Source organism: Antechinus flavipes, chromosome 4, assembly GCF_016432865.1.
Source record: "Antechinus flavipes isolate AdamAnt ecotype Samford, QLD, Australia chromosome 4, AdamAnt_v2, whole genome shotgun sequence".
In the NCBI taxonomy this organism is placed as follows: domain Eukaryota; kingdom Metazoa; phylum Chordata; class Mammalia; order Dasyuromorphia; family Dasyuridae; genus Antechinus; species Antechinus flavipes.
The window spans coordinates 31,798,215-31,820,939 of record NC_067401.1 but is presented as its reverse complement, the minus strand read 5'-3'; positions in this window follow the sequence as shown (position 1 = coordinate 31,820,939).

The window sequence follows — 22,725 nt, the reverse complement described above, 5'->3', positions numbered from 1 at the left end:
GAGGAGGGAGGTCAAGTCCAGGGGAAGAGCCCAGGGCATAGGGAGGAAGTAAATTAGTGAAAGAGATTGGATACTTAGGAGGTGGGATAAAGGCTGAGGTGGACTTGGGCAGCAGAGAGGGAGGGACAGACAGACACAAACTCGGATAACCACCGCTTTGCTTACCTCACCATGCTCGCTAGGGCCAGTCCTATGTATACAGACTTGTAATGAATAACCAAACAAATCACGTCAGCGGGCAGCCCTTTGGTGCCAAACAGGTCCTCTTCCTCCCGTAGCAAATGCCAAACTGCAATCCATCGACCCATGTGCTCTTGTCCTTTCGAGGCTGGAGGGAAGCCATCCACACATTTTTCCTTGAACTTCCTGGGGAGCTGCCAACCACTTAGCAGTTAGCAATCCCTACTACCCTAGCCTGGACCTGACCCAATGACCTAGATGTGTGCTGCAACCTGATAGCTCGGGCCTCCTGTAGGTATTTTGCAGCCCGCAGAGGACAGTTGGCAGCGTCCTCCCTCTCCCACATGATAGGCAGTTGAGACTTGCATTTCCTTACTATCAGTCAGACTTTCCAAAAGGGGAGCTGGGAGTGGGCAAAGCAAAGAGATGATTCACTCATTTTGCTTGGCCCCAGAGCTAGAAGCCATGGAGAGCAGTTTTAGAAAGACTGATTGAAGTCAAAACCTTCCTCCTATTTAGAGCTAAATAAGAGTGGAAGAGGCTGTTCCTCAATAGAAATCTCTCTGCAGAGAGAGAACACTTGCTCTTCTTTAATAAACCATCCCACCTTGGGGCCATTGCACCATGAGAAAGGGAATCCTTTCCCTGGCAGACACGAGCACCACACAGATAAGAATGGCAAGAGAAGATGAGAACCAGGATTGTAGAGTAGAGGCCAGGGGAATTTCCAGAAACAATTGGATTTTCATTGGTATCATCAGCTGGCAGGAAGCCAGCCATGAAGAAAATTGAGAAGAACAGTATCGGCTCTGTCGACTGTCTACTTTCTAGAGAGTAGTTTCAGCAGAGGTATAAATACAAAAGCCAGCAGCAGGTCATGGAAGAAAGAAAGAAAGAAAGAAAGAAAAGGAGCATTTATCAAGTACCTGCTATGTGTCAGACCCTGTGCTAAACACTTTACAAATATTATCTTATTTGATCTTCACAACAATCCTGGAAGGTAGGTGTTATTATTATCCCCATGTTCTAGATGAGGAAACCGAAGCAGACAAAACTTAAACAACATTCTCAGGGTGATAGATACCACTAGAAAGTTCCTGAGGTTGAGTTTGAATTCTGTTCTTCTTGATTCAAGGAGCAGTATCTTATCCCCACCTAACTGGGGATGAGAAGCACGGAATAGGTTTTGGGAAATGGCTTGTGGAAAGGGAAGACGAGACAATAAGAGTCTTTCTCCTTGAGGAATTATGTGGACTAGAGGAGGGTGGTAGGAAGAGACTCACAAAAATACACACACACACACCCAGATGAAATCTAATCCCCAAAGTGCCAAATAGAATGCAGTAACTGCAAAGACAGAGTTCTTAGCTTTCAAGACCTTCCCCAGGGAGATGAGGGAGTTTCCTCCACTCCTATCACAGTTTCATCCCTTGCCAAGGACCAAACTTCCACAGATGACCTCCTTGATTAGGACAAAGACATTAAGCTTCCCCATTGTTGTGCTTTGATAGGGGTAGCTTCTTTGGGAGTCATGGCCTTTCAGATTCTCCAGCCAGCTCAGAAAGAACAGAGAACCAGTTAAATCTCCTTTAGGGCACAGTTGTAAGCCGTCTAAGCTGGTTTAACCTGATGGGGTGGTAATAAGCAGCAATAAGCATGGAAACCATTAACTCTGTGAATCCTGACAATAATGCTGCTAAAGGAATTTCCCTGTTAAAATGTCTTCTAGACTGATGAGGCTGGGGAGCCTAGGATTAAATTCAGAGTCCTTTTTTTCATCTTGTAACATGATTTGAAATCTTCAAGTAAAAATCTTTCACTATTGTGTATTTTTGTGTGTTACAGGTGTGTGTTTTCAAAAAAAAATGGTTGGACCTGTGGAGAGTAAGCAAGGAAGCGTATTTGGGTGTGAACTGAACTGCATTCACAATGGATGATATTGAGAAAGATAAAATTTTTCTTCAGAAGTGTACGCACTGTCACGCAATTGAGGGAGACAAACACAAGACTGGACCTAATCTGAATGAATTCTTTGGCAGAAAGTCTGATCAGTCTCCAGGAATTCTTCTACACAGAAGCCATTAAAAACAAAGGTATCGCCTAGGGAGAGAGGATACATTGATGGAATGCTTGGAAAACTCCTACAAGTATATCCTTGGAACAAAAATTATCTTTACAGTTATTAGGGAGAAGGCAGAAAGGGCAGACTTGATAGCATACTTTAAAAGGGCCACCAATAAGTGTTAACTGTCTGCTACCTTATTTATTACAAAAGGGGGATTTCTTTCATTATGAGATTTCTTTTTTTTTAATGTGCCATAATGATCATATTTAAATTGATTTCATCGACAAGAAAATCGTGATCATGAATGAAGATTAGGCCAGCTTGTTTTTAAATGAGAATGATTATGTTTTCTCCATTTGAATCATTATTCTAGCCATAACCAGGTTATCATACTTTTCTGCTTTTTAAAGATTTGATGAGATAACTTTTTTTTTATTCAAAAGCAATACACTCCACCTCTATCCTGGAAAGTTTTAATTTATTCTAGCTTCATTTACTAAACAATGGGAAAAACCTATTTAATAGTTTCATGTGACTTTACCTGTGGCATGTTTTTTTTAGAGAGGGAGAGGAGAGAATTATCCCATAGAAAAAGTGTGCCCCAGTATCTTCATAGACAAGGTCTACTGAATCAAAACAAACCCAAGCATTTCCAACTTAAATTCCCTAACTTTCCATGCGTAAACAACCAAATTACAATGTTTTGATTAAATACTGCCTTTTAAATTGTTCTTAAATAAATGAATTGCAACTAATTTTCCTTGATTCTTTTTCTATCACCTTTACATTCAAGTATGCCCTTACAGAGCAAATTAAATGTCCCTGGCCTCTAGGTCCTTACCATTTACCTTACCATGGAGAATGGTAATTCCAGTAAGGAAACAAAATTCTACTTTCTGTATCTGGAAGAGACAAAATCACAGAAAGCCAGAGAGGGAAAAAATATTCAATGACTAAAATGTATTTGAATAGGAATATCCTCCTGAATTTAGGGTTGAGTTTCATTCTCAACAACTGAGTTCCACTTGAAATCCTCCAGAGAAGGGGAACCTACCTCTTTTTGAAGTTACCCATTCATCTTTTGCATGACTTGAATTTTTAGGAGAGGTAGCCTATGCTCTCTGGATCTTGAATCCATTGGGTTCCTTTAGATGAATGCACTTGTGCTAGTAGTTGCATTGTGACTGGGGGGTGAGGACAGAAACCCTTTGCTCTTCCTAGCAGAAAGTTCAAGGAAAAAAAAGCAAATGGATAAATCCTCAAAGAAGCCAAAGAGTTATTACTGTTTCTCCCTCACTTTCCTGCAGAAGGACTAGCAACTGTACCAACATAAACCCCCAATCACTGGGATAAATGGAAACCAATTAGGATTTATCGTGTTCTCTCTAACATTTGTCCTTTAGAACCAAGCCAGACAACAAGAAGATTATACAATGATCAAGTCTGATGGACGTGGCTCTCTTTAACAATGAGATAATTCAAACCAGTTCTAATTGTTCAGTGATGAAAAGAGCCACCTACACCCAGAGAGAGGCCTGTGGGAACTGAGTGTGGTTCACAGCATAGCATATTCACTCTTTTTGTTGTCGTTTGCTTGCATTTTATTTTGTTTCTCTTTTTTTTCTTGTGTAGCATGATAATTGTATATTTATATATATTGAATTTAACATATATTTCTACCATATTTAACATATATTGGACTACTTGCCAAATAGGGGAAGGCGTGGGGGAAGAGGGAGGAAATTGAAACACAGGGTTTTGCAAGGGCTAATATTGAAGAATTGTCCTCTGTTTTGAAAAATAAAGAGCTTTAATAAAAAATTAAAATTAAAAAAAAAGAACCAAGCCAGAATAAATGTCCAACTCAAAGAGAAATGTCACTTTCTGACAAAGGTCATAGGGCCATAGATTTAAAATTGGAAATTTATGAACAAGGAAGCCAAGAGGTCAAGCGACTTGTCTGTCCAAGACAATGTCCAGGACATGTCCAGGGCAGTATTTGAACCCAGATCTTCCCAATTTAATATCCTGCATGGTGCATGCTCTAGCTATGGATCTATAGACCTATAGCTATAATTTCATCAAGTAAAATTGATCAAGAATCAATGAGCATGATTATCTCTAACTTGAGTGATAAAATTGCTTATTTGTTTGTTCTTTGACAAAAAAAGACTTTTAAGAAGCTGGAAGAAAGAATTCAAGTTTCTTTTTGAGGCTAAATTAGAGCTAGAGATTTGAGCTCAAAGTGGAAGCAAGGAGGTGTTTGTCTACTACCTACTCCAAACTATCCAAGTGTTTGAATTTGAGCAAATTGCAGCAGCACCACAGCCTGTATTTTTGTTAGCATGAACTCTGTACTTCTCTAGTTTCTGTTCTGTTAGGTGAGAACTGGCCTAAAGGAATTTGATTCCTTCCCCAAGATAATATCCAGTTGAAAATCCTGCCGCACGCAGTCAAGCTCACAGGAAAGCTTGCCAAGCCTTTTCTCATTTCTTCCAAAAAGTTTTGAGAGCCCCACATGGTTCTGGGGGCATCTCCCTTGCTTTTGTTCTCATTAACACTCTGAACTCCTGGAAGGGGATAAACTCTAGGAAAGAGAGAATCCAAAAATTGGAAAGAACAGGAGGGGATCACTGGATAGGATGCTCCCTGGTGAGGGAGCTGTTGGATGCCAAAAATGGGCTGAGCAGCTGCTCCCAACATGAAGAAATCTCATCTATTTTGAGGACAGCAAAAACACAGAAAAAGCTGTTCATGGGAACAGCCCTCCTGGTTGTGTGTGTGCGTGTATACACGCCTATATTGTGCATGTATATATACACACGTAAGTATGCACACACACACGTACACATATATCATCCCAAGTTTGACAAGAGGCTGAAGTGAGATAATTTATGTCAAGAGCTATATTAATGTAAGCTGTTATTATTATCATTAGCTATGTGGGCTTTGGCTTCCTTATCTCTAAGATGAGAATAATAATAATGACAATAATAATAACTGACATTTATAAAGTTCCTACTCTGGGCCACTGTGTTAAGAGCTTTATAATTATTATTTCATTTGTTCCTCCCAACAATTCTGGGAGGTGGACACGATATACTGGCCCCCTCACAGGGCTGCTGACAGGATGAAGTGGGGGACTGGGGTGTAAATTATTTGGAGACCTTGAAGTATCCTATAAACTCTCGCTCTCATTGTTTTTAGCATCCTCATTTGTAAAATGGATGCATTACTGGATGCCTTCTAAGGTCTCTTCCAGCTCAGATGTCTATGTTTATACATTAATTGAATTCTCGTTGCCATGATGATTTGATTTCTTTGATGCTAGAAAAAAGCACAGGTGGGATGTTACAATAGCTTGATCAAGGAAAAACCTTGGAAGGCTGTGGGGTCAAGGACCGGCAGGAGTGCCAGACCCAAGGCAGAAGGGTAAGTGGGAAGAGCCTGTTTCTTGGACCAGAGAAGCAAGCCCCTATTCTGCCATTTATTACAGAAGTGGCTTAGGGTGTGCCATTTAACCTCCTTCATAAAGAGATTGGGTTATAAGCCTGTGATGATTTCCAGTTCTGGAGTATGAGATTGTGGATTCAGAACTGAAAGAGACCCTGGTGACCATCAGAGGTCTACTGTAGCTATGATCCTATCTTAACTCCACAAGCATTAATTAGTGTATGGAGACATGGGAGATGTAGAGATAACAAAAATTAGCTTCTGCCCTCCAGGAATTTAGACTCTACTGGGGAGTGTAGCCCTGGAAGGGTGGAGAACAGCTTGGATATATATCGACTATTAAAGCATGCACACACACGTGTGAATACATATACACATATCTGTGAATGCATACACACGTATGTACATATAGACATGCCTGTGCAGTGTTCGTGTGTCATGTTGCAGGATGTGTATGTGTGTGTGACTAGATTGAAATAACATAAACTTCTATATAAATATATATTTGCACATTATATTTGAATACATATATATTCCTTTATATAATAACATGTAATATATATACTATGTATAAGCATAGATATAGAATATTTATATCTTTTTATAGATACTATACAAATAAAACACTATATAAAAATATAAAAATTTAAAAAATAAAAAAATATACTACATTAAAAATATGCTACCAAGAATACTATAAAAATATATTTGAATATATATATCCTTTATATAATAACATGAAATGCATATGCTATGTATAGGCATAGACATAAAATATTTATATTTATATCTTTTTATATATACTATATGAAAATATACTATACAAATAAAAACTATATAAAAATATAAAGATTAAAAAATAAAAAATATGCTACCAAAAATACTACAAAAATATATTTGAATATATATCTTTTATATAATAACATGAAATGTATATACTATGTATAAACATAAACAGAATATTTATACTTATATCTCTTTAAATATACTATTATATATATGCATATATATTATATAAAAATAAAAAATGTAAAAATACTATATAAAAATATATAAATATATTATATAATATAGATTGGGCAGCTAGGTAATGTAGTGGATAGAACACCAGTTCTGGAATAAAGAAGACTCATCTTTCTGATACAAATTTGGTCTCAGATACTTTGTAACTGTGTGATCCTCAGCAATTTGCTTAACTCTGTTTGCCACAATTTCCTTATCTGTAAAATTAACTGGACAAGGAAATGGCAAACCGCACTGGTATTTTGCCAAAAAAAAAAAAAAACAAACAAAACCCAATGATGTTGTGAAGAATTGAAAATGACTAAACAACATACAAATGGTGGAATGGACCTGAAGGTGGAAGAAAATAGGGAAATAAGTGTTTATATGGCACCTACCTATGCTAAGCTTTTATGAATATGTCGTTTGATCCTTATAACTAACCTAGGAAGTAGGAGCTGTTATTATCCCCACTTTATCCTTGAAGAAACTGAGGCAGACAGAGAGGAAGTTTCTTGCCTACAGTCACACAAGGCTGGATTTGCCTCCAGACTCAGGATTCTATCCAGTGTACACTTTTTCTGGGCCATAGTCCTTTGGGAGAGAAGTTATTATTTATGAAGGAGCCCAGCACCACAGAGACACTATTCTGCATCAGCAATTCTTACCTTAAATAGAATCAGAGAAGTAGCCAAGCATGGTGGGAAGCGTATTATCCTTAGCATCCAACCAGAAGCTGGGTTCTATTCCGGTCTCTGTCACCTACTAGCTTTGTGACCCCGGGGAAATCACGTATTCCCTCACAGTCTAAGGTTTTTATGTTTAAAATGAGGTCAATGAGACTCACCTTACAAGTCTGCATGAGGATCAAGTGATAATGGCTAAAGAGAACAAGACGTCCTCTCCCTCAGAGCTCCATGGGGCCAGCTGGGCACAGCAGGATTCATCTCACCCTCCTTTGCAGAAGAGACTGCTTCCTCAGACTTATCCCACTTAACCCATTCTTCAGTCCCAAACTGACCTTCTTACACATTCCATTTGATGTCTGTGTCTTTGACTTGGCTATCCCCCCCTTGTCTGGAATGAATCAGACCATCACCACTCTCTTGTTTATTAAGCACCTCTTTATTTAAATTTCTTTCCTTTAATAGTATTTTATTTTTCCAAATACATGCAAAGATATTTTTCAACATTCACCTTAGCAAAACATTGTGTTCCAAACTTTTCTTCCGCCTCCTCCCCAGACAGCAAGCAATCCGATATAGGTTAAACATGAGCACCTCTCTAAATGGGACTTTTGCAAGTTCTTTGCTCCACCCCCTGGACCTTTAATCAGAGGTGCAGAGGGTTCTGAGGGTACTGATGAGATGTCATCATTTTGATGAATATCAAAGCTAATGCAGTCTCCCAGGAAGATGAATTTCCTGTTGATTAGCTTTCCTGAGGAACATTATGGAGTCCAGTCCAAGAAGTATAGATGGTGGGAAATAAATGTACATAAATTGGAGATAATCTCAGCAGGAAGGCTTTAATATAATGAGGACTGGAGCAAGTTTCTTTCAGAAGGCAGGGTTTTTAGCCAGACCTAGAGGAAGACAGGGTTGCTGAGAGTGAGATAAGAAGAAAGAGATAATTCAGTTAGGGGAACAAAAATCTTGGCTTGGGAGATGGAGTGTTGTGTGCAAGGAACAGCAAAGCAGTTAGTGTAATTGATTGCAAGGTATGTAAAGGTTGAATAAGTACAAGAAGACTAGAAAAGTGGGAGAGGAGCCAGGATAAGAAGGGCCTTGAAGCCCAAACATATTTTATGTTTATCTTAGAGGTAAGAGAGAACCACTTAAGTTTATTGAATAAGGAAAGGCCATGGTTAGACTGTGCTTTAGGAAAATTATTTTGACATCTGATGGAGTGAAGAGAGACAAGTCAGGGACACCAAGCAAAAGGCATAAAGTGGTGGGGGCCTATAGAAGGAGAGGGTAGCATCAGAGGAGAGAAAAACACATATAAGAGATGCTATGATGGAAAAATCAATGGGATTGGCAAGAGACTGAACTTAAGAAATACCAAACAATATTTTCTAGTACTAAAAAAAAAAAAAAAACCGAAATTCATCTGGAAGAACAAAAGGTGTAGAGTATTGAAGGAATCAATGAAAAAAATTTAAAGGAAGGTGACTTAACAATTCCAGATTTCAAACTGTATTAAAAAGTGGTAGTCATTAAAACAATCCGGTATGGGCTAAGAAATAGAGTGGCAGATATACACAAGACACACTAGTAAATGAGCATAATAATTTAGGGTTTGACAAACCTAAAGACCCAAACATTGGGATCAAGAAATCATTATTTTACAAAAATTTCTGGGAAAATTGGAAAGCAGTTTGGTAACAACTAGATATAAACCAACATCTCACTATTTTTATTATGATAAGGTCAAAATGGGTACATGATTTAGACATTAAGAATGATATGATAAGCAAATTAGGGGAGCTTGGAATATTTTACCCATGAGATTAGTGATATGAAAAGGATTTATGGTCAAACAGGAGATAGAGAGCATTATAGGATATAAAATAGATAATTTTGATTAAGTCAAATTATTTTGCATAAACAAAATCAATGAAGCCAAAATTAGAAGAAAAGGAGGAAACTAAGGGAAAATATTTTACAGCAAGTTTCTCTGATAAAGAGAAATTTTCTCTTTATTTCTCCCTAATTTCTCAAATATATAAAGAACTGAATCAAATTTAGAAGAAACCCTAATTGACAAATGGTCAAAGGCTATGAATAGGCATTTTTCAGAAGAAATCAAAGCTATCTATAAATTATACCAAAAAATGTTCTAATAACTGTTTGATTAAAACAATTCTGATTGTCCTCATGCCTATCCTATTAGCTGATATGACAGAAAAAGAAAAGGACAAATGTTAGAAGGAATGTGAAGAAATAGGAATACTAATAATACACTTGGTAAGAGTTGTGAACTAATTCAACTGTTCTGGAGAGTAATTTGGAACTATGCCCAAAGGGCAATCAAACTGTATATACCCTCTGAACTAATAATACCAGGACCCCAAAGAAATCAAAGAAAAAGGAAAAGGACCTACATATACAAAAATATTTATAACAGAAATAAGAAATGACATTCAGAATGTTTTCAGAAAAACCTGAAAAGACTTACATGAACTGCTGCAAAGTGAAATGAAGAGAATTGGGAAAACATTGTACACAGTGACAGCAATATTCAATCACCTGCAATCCTCAGAATATAATCATGTAAGGCAATCCTGAAGGACTTATGATGAAAAGTGTTATGTACTTCCATAGAAAGAAGTGTAATCTAAATTGAGATTGAAGTATATTTTTTCAATTTTATTATTCTTGTTTTGAATTTTGTTTTTATTTTTTTTGGCGGGTCTGCATTTTCTTTTGCAAATGTGCATGACTACACATATATAATTTATACCAAATTGCTTGCCTTCTTAAGGAGGAAGGAGGGAGAGAATATGGAACTCAAATTTTTTAAAAATGAATGTTAATTTTCGTTTCTATGTAACTAAGAAAAAAGAAAATTAAAATATAATTTTAAAAAGATTACTATGGAACAACCAGTTTAAGACGTTTAGCGGAAATATATATTTGGAACTTAAAAAAGATGTTAGGAGTATATAGATAGACCTGAGAATCATTTTCATAGAGATGATAATTAAATCTATAGGAGCTAATGTGATCAGCAAGGGAAATGGTTTAGAAGAAGGAGGGCACAGAGAATAGGACAGAACCCTGTTGGATGCTCATAGTTAGCTGGCAAGATTTAGATGAAGATTCAGCAAAGGAAACTGAGAACAAATGCTCAGACAGAGAGGAGAGACATAAGAGAAATCACAGAAACTTAAAGAGAGTAAAGTATCAAAGAGCAGAGGATGATCAAGGGTGTCAAAGACTGTGGACAGGCCCAGAAAGATGCGAATTGGGGTTGGGGGAAGGCCTTTTGAAAAATAAAATATTATCAATAAAAATATAAGAAAATAAGGATGAAGGAAGAAACAGTTGCAGAAGGGATTTGAGTGATGTGAGACAAAGAACAGGAGGAAAAAGTGAGCTCTTGGGGGATGGCCTCCCAATATTTCAGTGAAATATGATGGAAGGTTCTAAGTTGAAAGTATGAAGGAAGTTTGAGGAAGGATAAGAAAATTTAGAAGAGCTACTATGGAGAGTGACGATTGTTATTATTGTTCAGTGTGTCTGATTCTTCATGATTTCATTTAGGATCTCCTTGGCAAAGATACTGGAGTATTTTGTCATTTAATCTTCTTAATATTATTTTATAGATGGGGAAACTGAGACAGAGTGAAGTAACTTGCTTAGGATCACAAGGCTAGAAAATGTATGAGACTGTATTTGAACTCAGGTCTTTCTAACTCTAGGTCTGGTTCTCTATCTACTGTGCCATCTGTCTACTCCAATGTGATTTGGGAATTGATTAGAGAAATATAAAAAGATTGCCTTGCTTCAGTGAGGGCCCAGTTGAAAGTATGTAATCTAAAATTGTAGCAGATCCAATAAGGATTTCATGATTTTCTTCAGCTTCATTCAGCAGTGTGTAATAGCAAAGGCAGAAAACAGTGGGAACAATCCAAGACAAAAAATATATATCTTTAATAGAATAATGGGGCCACAGACTTGAGAGAGGAAAACAGTACAGTTCACCAAGGCGTCAAGATGCAAAAGACTTAGAGAGTGGCTAGTGCAAGGGTGATGGCTTGGGAAAGAACTGAATTGTGGTAAAACTACAGATTACAGTGAGGATAAAGTATAGGGTTTGGAGTCTTGAGGCAGAGGGAGAAATGGAAAGCCAATGGATTATGGTGAGATAAAGGAATGCCATTTAGTGAATATGGAGTAAAACACTTGTGGGTGATGATGGCCAGACTTCTTTGTAAGGAGATATGGTGAGAGAGAGGAGCAGGTCACTGGAAATGAATAAATTGAGAAATGCTAGTTGAGGGTATTTGAGAGAGTATGAATATGTATGTTTAAGACTCTTGATATGAAAGCAAGTGTTGGGGAAGTGAAAAAACTATGAGACTCCACTGAATTCTCTGAAAGAAGGAGAGTGTCTCTGCTTGAGAAGTCAGAGGTCTTGTAGACAAAATTCTATGGGGAACAAGGAAATACCTTCCTTAATGGGGGAAAAAAACTCAAAAAACTTGATCAGTCTTTTTTTTTTTTTTCCCATGGGGAAGGTTTTTTGGTTGTTGACCTGAAGCAAAAGTTTCTGCCTTTTCTAAAAGAGCTGCAGAAGGAAAACCTGTGGGTTTTAAAGTAAAAAAAGAAAAGAAAGTCAAGAGTTTTAGCTAAGATAGAAGCTGGAGGCAGGAGAGTATCAATAGGTAGCAACCAATGGAAAGCAGGTCTAACATTCCTCCCATATCCATCCTCATAGTTGTCCTTCTTTACATGTACACACCATTTTCAGTGTTTACATGTATAGATGTGAGAGGAAACTTTGAAGGTTTTCCCAGATGGATTTTTTTGTGAAGGCAAACAACTTCTCTTGTTCTCTGTGCTCTTGGGGACGCTTGCAGGGATGGTTACCTGATATTGATGGATCTGATCAGAACTTGAAGAAAAGCAAAAATGGGCTTCCAATTATTCCACACTACTGAGCCACAGAAAGACTCTTTCACTGTATACTTATAAAATATAAATAAAGGTCTACCCAGGGTTTTCTCTGAGCCACTCGTATCAGAGGGAAATGATTTCTCTTTTCTCTGTACACAAAGGCTCTGCTTGTGCAGTCTAAGGTAATCATTTTCAAAGAAGGGCTCACTTTTCTCTGTATGTCTTTCACATTGGTGAAGAGGAAAAGAAAGAGGGGTTTGCCTTTTTTAAAAAGCACAAGAAAACCCAGCAAAGAAAGTGTCCATTAGGACCACAAGACAATGGGGGCCAAGAGGTCAAAAAGCCTCCATCAGAGCCAGCTCCAAACAGTGGCTTTGCTGGCAGAGGGACAATGGCAGAAGAAATAGCTTCTGACCAATGATTTCCTGGCCCTGGGCCTCACCTCCTCCAGAGAAAGGGAAGGGGAAGAGGGGCCTCATGGAATAACTCTAGGAAGACTTCTTTGCTGTTTAAAATAGAAGCCAAAATATGCTTCACTTCTCTGGCATTTCTTTGCTGCCCACATGGGGATACTTTCCAAGAGTGGCACTTGTTGAAAGGTTTGCTATTTAGGGCAGCAATGGTTTCCTGTAACTCTTTTTTTTTTTTTCTCTTCTCTTCTCTTCTTTTCCCTTTTCCTCCTTTTCCTTCTTCTCTCCTTTCCCCTTCTCTCTCTTTCCCTCCCCATACCATCTTCTCCTTTCCCACTCATCCCCAAACCAAATCTTCAATACAATACTTGTGTCGGCCTCTGCTGATGGTCTCCAGAAAAGGAGCCCCCTTCCTTCTCCACACGCTGCATACCCCACTAGTATTAGAATGTTCCCTCACTTCAAGCTAGAATTTGCCTCTGAATTCCCCTGGCCCTAGTCCTGCCCTCAGAGGGCCAAATGGAACATGGCTGATGCTTCCTTCACATTGCAGCCCATTCAAATCCTTGAACATGATCATTTTAGCTCACCTGACTCTTTTCTCCAAACTAAATATTCCCAGTTGCTTCAACTGAGCCTAATATGATTTGGACTTATCCTGGTCACCTTCTTCTGGATATTCTTCAGCCCTTCCTAAACTGTGGCAACCAAAACTAAACATAATTATTCATATGTGGCCATAGGTATTACTTCCCAATATAAAAAATAATAATAATATCTAGCACTCTAAGTTTTACTAAGTACTTTACAAATATTATCTCATTTGATCCTCTGAACGATCCTGAGAAATGGGTGTTATTATTATCTCCAATTTACAGATGAGGAAACTGAGACAAATAGATGATAAGGATCATGCAGCTAATTGGTGTAGGAGGTAAGATCTGAACTCAGATCTCCCTACCTCCAAGCCCAGTGCTCTATCCACTATATTACCTACTTACGGATCAATATAACCCTCTCAAGTAATAAATGATTATAGCTAAAGAAAACAAATGTGACAACATATGCCTTGTTCTGCACCCATCGTTCACTACTTTTCTGAGGAGAGGAGGAAGGCAGACACTGCTGCTAATCCTCTGAAATTACAACTATATTGCTAGAATTCTGAAATCTTACGTATTATTATCTTTTGTATTATTATAGTGTGAATGAAGGATAAACAATAACGATTAGAGACACATAAATTGTTGTCTCTCAAATCTGGTCTCAGACACACTAGCCGTGTGACCCTGGGCAAGCCACTTAACCCTGTTTATCTTAGTTTCCATATCCTCCAATGAACTAGACCAGAAAATGGCAAACCACTCCAATGTCTTTGCCAAATGGAGTCACAGAGTCAGACAACTGAACAACAAAATGTTCTCTTGCTTCTCCTTATTTCCATTTGTACCAATCTATTCAAGTCTTCCCAAGTTTTTGGAATCTTTCACATTTGTAATTATTCATATTATTCTATCACCTTCATAGACGATTTTATCAGCTGTCCCCAAATGTTGGATTCTCGTTTTCTCTCTCTCTCTCTCTCTCTCTCTCTCTCTCTCTCTCTCTCTCTCTCTCTCTCTCTCTCTCTCTCTTTTTCTCTTTCTCTTTCTCTCTCCAGTTCTTTGCTACCATGGAAAGTAAAGTTGATAGTTTTGCAACTGAGTTACTCAGTTTGCAAACAGTACCCTTGGACACCTGGGGGAATCACCTTGTAATAGTACCAGGATACACAATACGTGTCCATCCAGCAAAGAAATGCTCCCTTGTTGATAAAAGAGCAGAAAGCAAATTCAATGGCTTTTTAACTTCAGAAGGACTGATGTTATTTGGGATCTTTTTGAAGATTTACAAAGATACGACAGCTTGGGTCAAATAAAGAATCACCCCTCATTCCCCAAATAAAGGTAAGTAGAAATATAAGAATAAAATAAGAAATATAAGTAACACATTCTGGAGAGAATTTTAAAATCTGCATCACTTCTAGTCAGTGCAAAGAAACAACGATGGAAACATGTAAAGGTAGAGTTTGGTGTGGTTTTTCATAATTTTTTCCAAAGAGGAATTAATAGAAACTCTGGCCAGCTGCTGTGCTATATGACCTTAACCTTAATTCCTGCTGCCTTCTATATCATGGAAACAGATCTGTGGATTATTTCAATGACCATGTCCTCTTCCAAGAGAACTACCCTGAAGTTCTCCCTTTTAAAATGGTGATCACTTTGTTAAACCTCAAGAGAACTGGGTAAAATAAATTAATCAACAAGGATTTATTGTTGTTTGTTTTTCTGTTATGACCCCAGTTGGGATTTTCTTGAAAAACACATGGAATGGTTTGCTATTCCTTCTATGGCTTATTTGACAGATAAGGAAACTGAGGCAAACAAGGTTAAGTGTCTTAACCCAGGATCACATAGCTGATAAATGTCTGAAACCAGATTTGAACTCAGAAAGGGGAGTCTTTCTGATTCCAGGTCCCATTTAGCTGTCCCAGACATTTATTAGGCACCTATATATACTAGGCATTGGAGATAATGCAGATGAAAATAGAATAGTTCCTGTCCTCACAGGTCTTACATTCTACTGGAAGAAGAACATTTATACAGATAAATGAGTACAAAATATATAACTAGCCAGTGAGAGCCTAATCCTTAGAATAGACTCAGATTTGCCCTTCCTGGCTGGTCGAATCAAGAATGAGCAATATTCTCGATCTGGCTCTATAGTTACACATGGAAGCTTGATAAGTCTACTTCTGGCCATGACTGGGGAGCTAGTACCCTATGAGACTGGAGCTGGTTGAGGAACCAGAACGACCAATGACTCATAAGCTGATGAGCCAGAACTGTGTGGGCATCCAAAAGGAGCCATATGCTGCTCTGTTCATCCCTTTGTTCTTTTCCTTCCTGGCCACAAGGGAGGAAGAAATACTATCTACTTCCTGGTTGGGGAGAGGCAGCAAACTTCATTCCCCACCTGACCATCATGCCATAGAGCATTTTTATTTTGTGTTTGTCAGGCTTGATCCTAGGGAGATGAATATTCTGAGAGAAGATTGCTCAGGAGACTAGGAGATTCATTAGCCATCGAATGTCCCAAGAGCAACAGGAGTCAATAACAGTCAATAACAAGAGTAGTAGAAGCTGTTAAGTATCTGAAAGTGGAGGTGAAGAGACAGTTACTCAAAGATGGTGGTGATTTCAAAGTGTATGCTCCTAGAAAGGTTCTGATCCTTGGGATCAAGCATGAGGAAGCCATGAAGAAAGAAAAAGGACTTGTAGGACCAGTTGGCAGCTGTGACCATAATTTTCTCTGTATACATGTCTATCAATCTTTATATTTTAGCTTTAGTCTATTCTCCCCAAGGACACTGGATATGTACCTTTGGTCTTAGATTTAGATGTATATCTACTGAACTATTGAAAGTGAATTCAATAACCTACTCATTTTCTCCATTTGTGGAGATTGCAACCTCTAGAGTCCATTCCAAGCATGGGGGAGAACCTATGGAAAGGCATGAGGATAAGAGAGAGAATGTTGTGTCTAGAGAACAGCGAGAAGGCCAGTTTGATGAGAATGTTGACAGGGTCCTGGGTGCTGAGAGAAAAACTAGGAGAGATCCTTTCCTATAGGAAGTTATAATCTGATGGGAATGTTAAATTTCAGCAAGCTGTGAGATTGAGACAGTTCTGATGATTTAGGGAATTAAACCACAAGGAAAGAAACATAGTCAGGTGGCTCACCCTGCCAAGATCCCAAAATAGGATGATGATGAAGGAGGAGGAGGAGGAGGAGGAGAGGAAGAAAAGAAGGAGGAGGAGAAGAGAAGAGAAGAGAAGGAGGAAGAGGAGAAGGAGGAGGAGAAGGAAAAGGAAGAGGAGGAAGAGGAGGAGAAGGAGGAAGAGAAAGAGGAAGAGGAGCTGAGAGAGGAGGAGGAGAAGGAGGAGAAGGAAGAAGAAAAGAAGAGAGTAGGAGAGCCTAAAAATTCTTTATAACAAGGAATGGCTCACTGGATAGAAAATGGAGTGAGAGATATATTTGGAAATTTATTCCAGATACTTTAATGATAACATGGTAATCTCTAGGGGAACTAATTGTAGAAACTAGAATTGTCTTTAATTTCCTACAAATCCTCTTGGTAGCTAGCTGGCATCTCTGCATTTAGAATTGAAAGGCTTCGATTCAAATCCTGATCCTGCTACTCGTTTTGAATTCTGAGGCTGGGCAAAAGGTCTCTGAGACCCTTCGGACCTTGAAGGCCACATGAGTCCTGACGGCTGGTGCCAGTTCTTCAGCATCAGCAGCATGGGGAAGATTTCTGAAGTAGAATTCTTGGAATGCCAACTTCCTTCCTCTCCTGTGGGGCTCATTTATGGAATTGCTTCAGTTACTCAGCTTTTGGGCTTGGTTGTGGATGGGAAGAGTCAGCTTTTACCAACTGTGAAGCTGGTTTTCCCTCCTCTTTGCACTTCCTGGCTCACGCTGCACATCCCTTTGTAATGTCAGGCCTGGGGTTGAGGAAGTCTCTTTCTATGGTCCTGTTTTCACCCAGTTGATCAAAGTCTCCTCCCTGCTGATTTTGCTGAAAGAGCCAGTGGCTGAATATTCATGCAGTTAATTTAGGACTGTGGAAAATAGAGAGGGAGGTGGGTTCAAATCCTGGTTCTTACCTGTGGGATCTTGTTCTGTCTAGATTTCATTTCTTCATTTGTAACAAACAGGATTGGAGTAGCCAAGGATCCTAAAGCAAAAGTACACATACCCCTAGTGGGTGCAAGAAGCTTCTCCAAGGGGTCCGTATGGACAAGGGTGGGTGTTAAACAACTAAAAACCTGCTCTCTGGGGGAAAATGTACACAACACATTCTTTTAACTTTAATCTGCATTATTAATATTTTCTTCATCACTTCTTAAAGCCTAGAGAATCAACAAAACAATAATTCAAGCCCTGCTTTGAGGCATTTGCTGATTTTCCAAGATGTAAATGCTCACACTGGAAATTTAACCGCTGGCTCCAAACAGGATTACAGAAAGAAATTTACTTCCTCAATCCCAAAATCATTACAGAAGGCTTCACACTTCTCCAGCTCATTTGATAGATGAGGAAACTGAGGCAAACAGGGTAAATGGACTTGTCTACGGTCACACAGCTAGTAAGTGTCTGAGGTCAGATTTGAACTCCAACCACTGGACTATCTAACTGCTCATACATTTAGCCTAAGTGCCCTTAATTTTTTTCAACTACCAAATCAATGCCTCCTGTTCATACCCCACCAAGACCCCAAAACCCTACAGTTTACCAAGCATATGCACATAAGAAATAAAATAAACTTATTTACCAATCTGGTGCAAGAAATAATTGAAAAATAAATTTACTTTCTGACCTTGGACTGTTGTGCCACAGTTCCCTTTTGATGTCCTGACCTAGTTTCCCCATTGTCCTATCTGCTTCAGGTTATAACCTTTCCCTCTTAATGTTTGATTTAATTACTTTGCCTCAGGTTATAACCATTTCCTCTTAATGTTTGATAGGATAAAGGTCTTTATCCATTTTAGATATCATTAGACTATCAGGAGCCTCTCCAGTACCTCCCTCCATTATGACATCCTAGGGGCCATCCCCCCATTTGGTTATCCCCATCCAGATATCTCTCCCATTATGTCATTGTTCTTGTTATCCTATAAAAAAGCTTTCTGTCTGATACTTAGTGCTGGATTCTTTGAGATGATAGTCTCCTCCAGCCCTGAGACCAACCATAGATCCATTGGTCCCAGTATATCTCTCCATTTAATAAATTATTAAATTGGTCTCTAATCTCTATCTTGCTCAGTTTCTCCCGCATTATAGGACACTTACTAGCTTTGTGAAGTGTGAGCAACCTATGGAGTTCTATTTCTATATAGGGACAAGACTTAGGGAAAGGTCACATCAGTTGATTGAGTTAGTTGTGCAAAACAAAATATTGAGTTACTGAACTGATAAACTGATAAAAAATAAACTGATAAAAATCACCCCAAAACAAGAAGTGGGTGGAAGTAACCACAAGGACTTAATGTGGGTACTTATTGAGTTAATTAATATTAACTTTTCCCTGAAGGAGGAGTTTTCTGCCGTTTTTGAATATGGGTTGTATGATATAGTGGGGCTGGAACATGTCAAAAAGGAACATGTAATGGGAGGACCAAGAAGTCTTGTTAATTTTATCACCCCAGACTTTTGGGGAGATGAGGGAGGGCCCTTGTATTTCAGGATGGGAAATAAAAGGCTCATTCTTGTATCTATAAGCACAAATTCATCCAGGGACTGCCCTTGGGTGAATCGCCATTTTTTACAAGAACAGTAAATAAACCAACTTACTTCATACACGCCTGAGTCCTTTTTATCTTTGTTGTGTATTTCTAACAATATACTACTCCAGTACTTTTGCCAAGAAAACTGGTGAGGTCAAGAAGAATCAGACATGACTAAAAATGACCAAACAACAAAAAGGCTAAAAGAAGTCTTCTGTCCTTTCCAGCTGTAAATCAAGGAGCTTTTAAATCTTTACTAAAGTGAAAAGAGGCAAGGAAATCCATACTATTAATCTGGGATGTTGTGCTGGAACATTTTCTTTATTCTTCCCTTCCCCATTTGAAAACTGGGAAAAGTATAGTCAATCTGCCTCTAAGGGACTTGCAAGGTGATAGATAGGACTGGTACCTGGGAGAGAGCAATGGAGAGGGACCTGAAGAGACAGAGCAGTGGACACCAGGAGAAAATCTTAGGTTGCTATAGAGAGCAGCACATGGTGGTAAATGGAGACTCAGCCTTGGAACCAAAATTCTGAGACTTTTAAACCTTGCCCTTGACACTTATTGACTACGTGTCCCTGGGAAATCCTTTAACCCCTCCATACTCTAGACAATTCCCTCAGATTATATGCTGCAAAAAAAGATTCTGAGTTGTATTGGAAACCAGCAAGTATGAGATAACACATAAGACAACACAATGAGATAACTCAAACTATCCTTCCAAACTTAGTTCTTCCTAGATGCTGAGGGAGTACAAATTTGCTCAGCACTCCATGGGACAGAGACCCAGTCACCTTCCCTAGATACAGTTAAGTCCAGATTGGACCTTAAACAGCCCCTAGTTCACACATCTAGTACTGAATTGAAACACTGGTTCAAATATTGGATATGAAGTAATAGGTTTCCTGAAAAGCTCTTTGTACAAGGATGTCAACTTTCTCACTTTTCACCTGTATCGTAGCTTGACAATGAATGGAGTTATTATTTATCCCACTTGGCACCTTTATTAAGTCCTATTTGAGAACCTCAGATATCGAACATGGAACAGGAATGCCATTTGGACTTGGGGAGGCAATTGAAGAAGGGGACTTGGCTTCTCAAAGATGCAGGAAGTGGGCCACATTGATCCAGAGATGAGGGAGGAAGTACAGCTTATCCCATCTAAGCATACCTTCTTACTTTTCTTTCTTTTTTGCAAAAAACAAAAACAAACTCCCCAACTTTTATTTTTCCACTTTTCTATTCTATTCTACTATTTTTGTTAACATTCTATTTGTAATATATTATTTGCTATTTCATATTATCATTTTATTTATTCATAATATATTATGCTATTTATTATATTATATATTCTTTTATATCTTGTTTTTACATTATCTTCATTTCCTAATTTTTTCCTCTTCTTTCCTTTTACTGAGGAGTCTTTCCTTGTAGGAAAAAAAAAAATATATATATATATATATATATATATATATATCAAATTGGAAAAAACAAACCAGGAAAATTAACTAACCAGTATATCAAGTCCAATATTGTATAATGTTTCCACAGCCACAGTCCCCTGCCTTTACAAAGAAGGAAGGATGGTTCAGGTTTATTTCTCTTCTTTGGGTCCAAGTTTGGTCAATATAATTTCACAGCATTGTTACATTGTTGCAATTACTGTGTATATTCTTTCCTTATCTCCTTAATCACTTTATATCAGTTCATATAAATTTTCCCATACTTCTCAATATTCTTGGTAATCATCCTTTGTTAAAGTGTAGTAAATTCTATCATATTCATGGAATAAAATTTATTGATCTGTTCCTCAATCAATGGACCTCAATTTTATTTTCAGTGCTTTGATATTGTTAAAAAGATGCTATAAATACATAATAGTATTTTACTTTTCCAAATATAAGTGAAATAGTTTTCAATTTTTTTTTTTAATTAAAGCTTTATATTTGCCCTGATTGGTCCCAATGCTGAGAACTCACAATCTGCTCCTTTCTTCCTCCCAGTATCCCTAATTTTGTTCATGTATCTGCTAAAATCCCACCTTCTGGGAGAAGACTTTCCTGGCCCTCTTTAATGTTTCCTGCCAATTTATCTTGTCTTTTAGACTCAGATACTTACTTAGTTGTAAGTCCCTGGATAAGTCACTTAAGCCTGTTTGCCCAGTTCCTCATCTGTAAAATAAGCTGGAGAAGGAAATAGCAAATTATTCTTGTATCTTTGCCAAGAAAACCCCAAATCGGGTCACAGAGAGCCAGACATGACTGAAATGAATGAACAACATTTCTTGTTTATACTTGGTGGTTTGCTTGCTGTCTTCCTGTTAGATTGTGAACTCCTGAAGAGTTGGGATTCTTGCCTTTTTTGGTATCTTCAGTGCTTAGCACAGTGTCTGGCACAAAATGGTTTTTGATTTGACTTATGGGTATGCAAAACACTGGAAAGAGTACCAAGAAGTACCAAGTTTTATCCTTAATTACAATTTACAGTACAATGGAGGTAACTCTCTTCTTTTTCAAATTTTAGCATTCATTCACTCACTCACTCACTGCTGCCAAATTGAAGTCTTTTTGCTCTCCCTTTCGTTCTCTGATTTCAGCAGCTGATGGCCTCCAAAGGGGGAAAAAATGTCGATGACCAAATTACAGCAAAATTACATCCTTAATTAACCCTTACCAATAATGCTTCCCACCAGCATAATACACAGATATCCATCTGTGTGAGATGGCTCAGTGGATAGAGCACCAGCCTTGAAGTCAAGAGGACCTGAGTTCAAATCCAGCCTCAGACACTTAACAAACAGAAAAAGTTGTCAAAAGCAGCAAAACAGAGAGCGATGCGAGCCGAGCCAACCGTGGCAATGGCAATCCCAAAAGTCTCTCCTCCCCTTCCTTTTCCACTCCCCTGCCTCCACCCACCAAAATCGTCATTTCCTATACAACACATCAGGACTTGCACAAAGAGTGGGTGGGGGCCATTCTCTCTCCAAGCTTATCTATTAATAGAGTATGGTCCAATTACTATTTAGCCTCATGTGCTTGGGACTTCAGTGCATCAACTCAAGCCTCAGCCCATTACAAAGAAAATTATCCAATTAGCATCAATTCCAATATTATATAGAGTTCTCCCACCTCCGCAAAGAAGTGAAGATGGGAAAGGAATCCAAAGGCCATTTGATCTAATCTTTTCATTTGTTTGGAGAGAAAAGGAAGTTCCCTCACCAACCCCATAGGAAAAAAAAAAAAGGAAGTGACTGGATTCAAGCATTTTTTACTACTATAACTATTTTCAAATCATGGAAGATTTCATGGAAAAGGTTAGTTATGAATGAGAAGAAAATTCAGACATGATGAAGGAAGAGCTCTATTACCATCCAGAAAAGTAGAGGAGCCAAAGGCACAGAAAAGGGAGAGGGAAGGATGAGATTAAAGAAATGATAAACCTTTGTAAAAAAATCAAAGAATTGATGTGAATCTTAAAGTAGCTTATTCTCAGGAATTGCTAAAACAAATCTATCCTGTTTCTTTATTCATCATAATCAGGTCAGCTCTCCAGACTGTTCTGTTTGTATGGAAAGATGTGAAACCAAAGTCTACTGCTAATCCATTCCCATCCAACAAATTGCCAACTTTTGAGATCACCTAGATGGGAACTCAGTTTTCCCA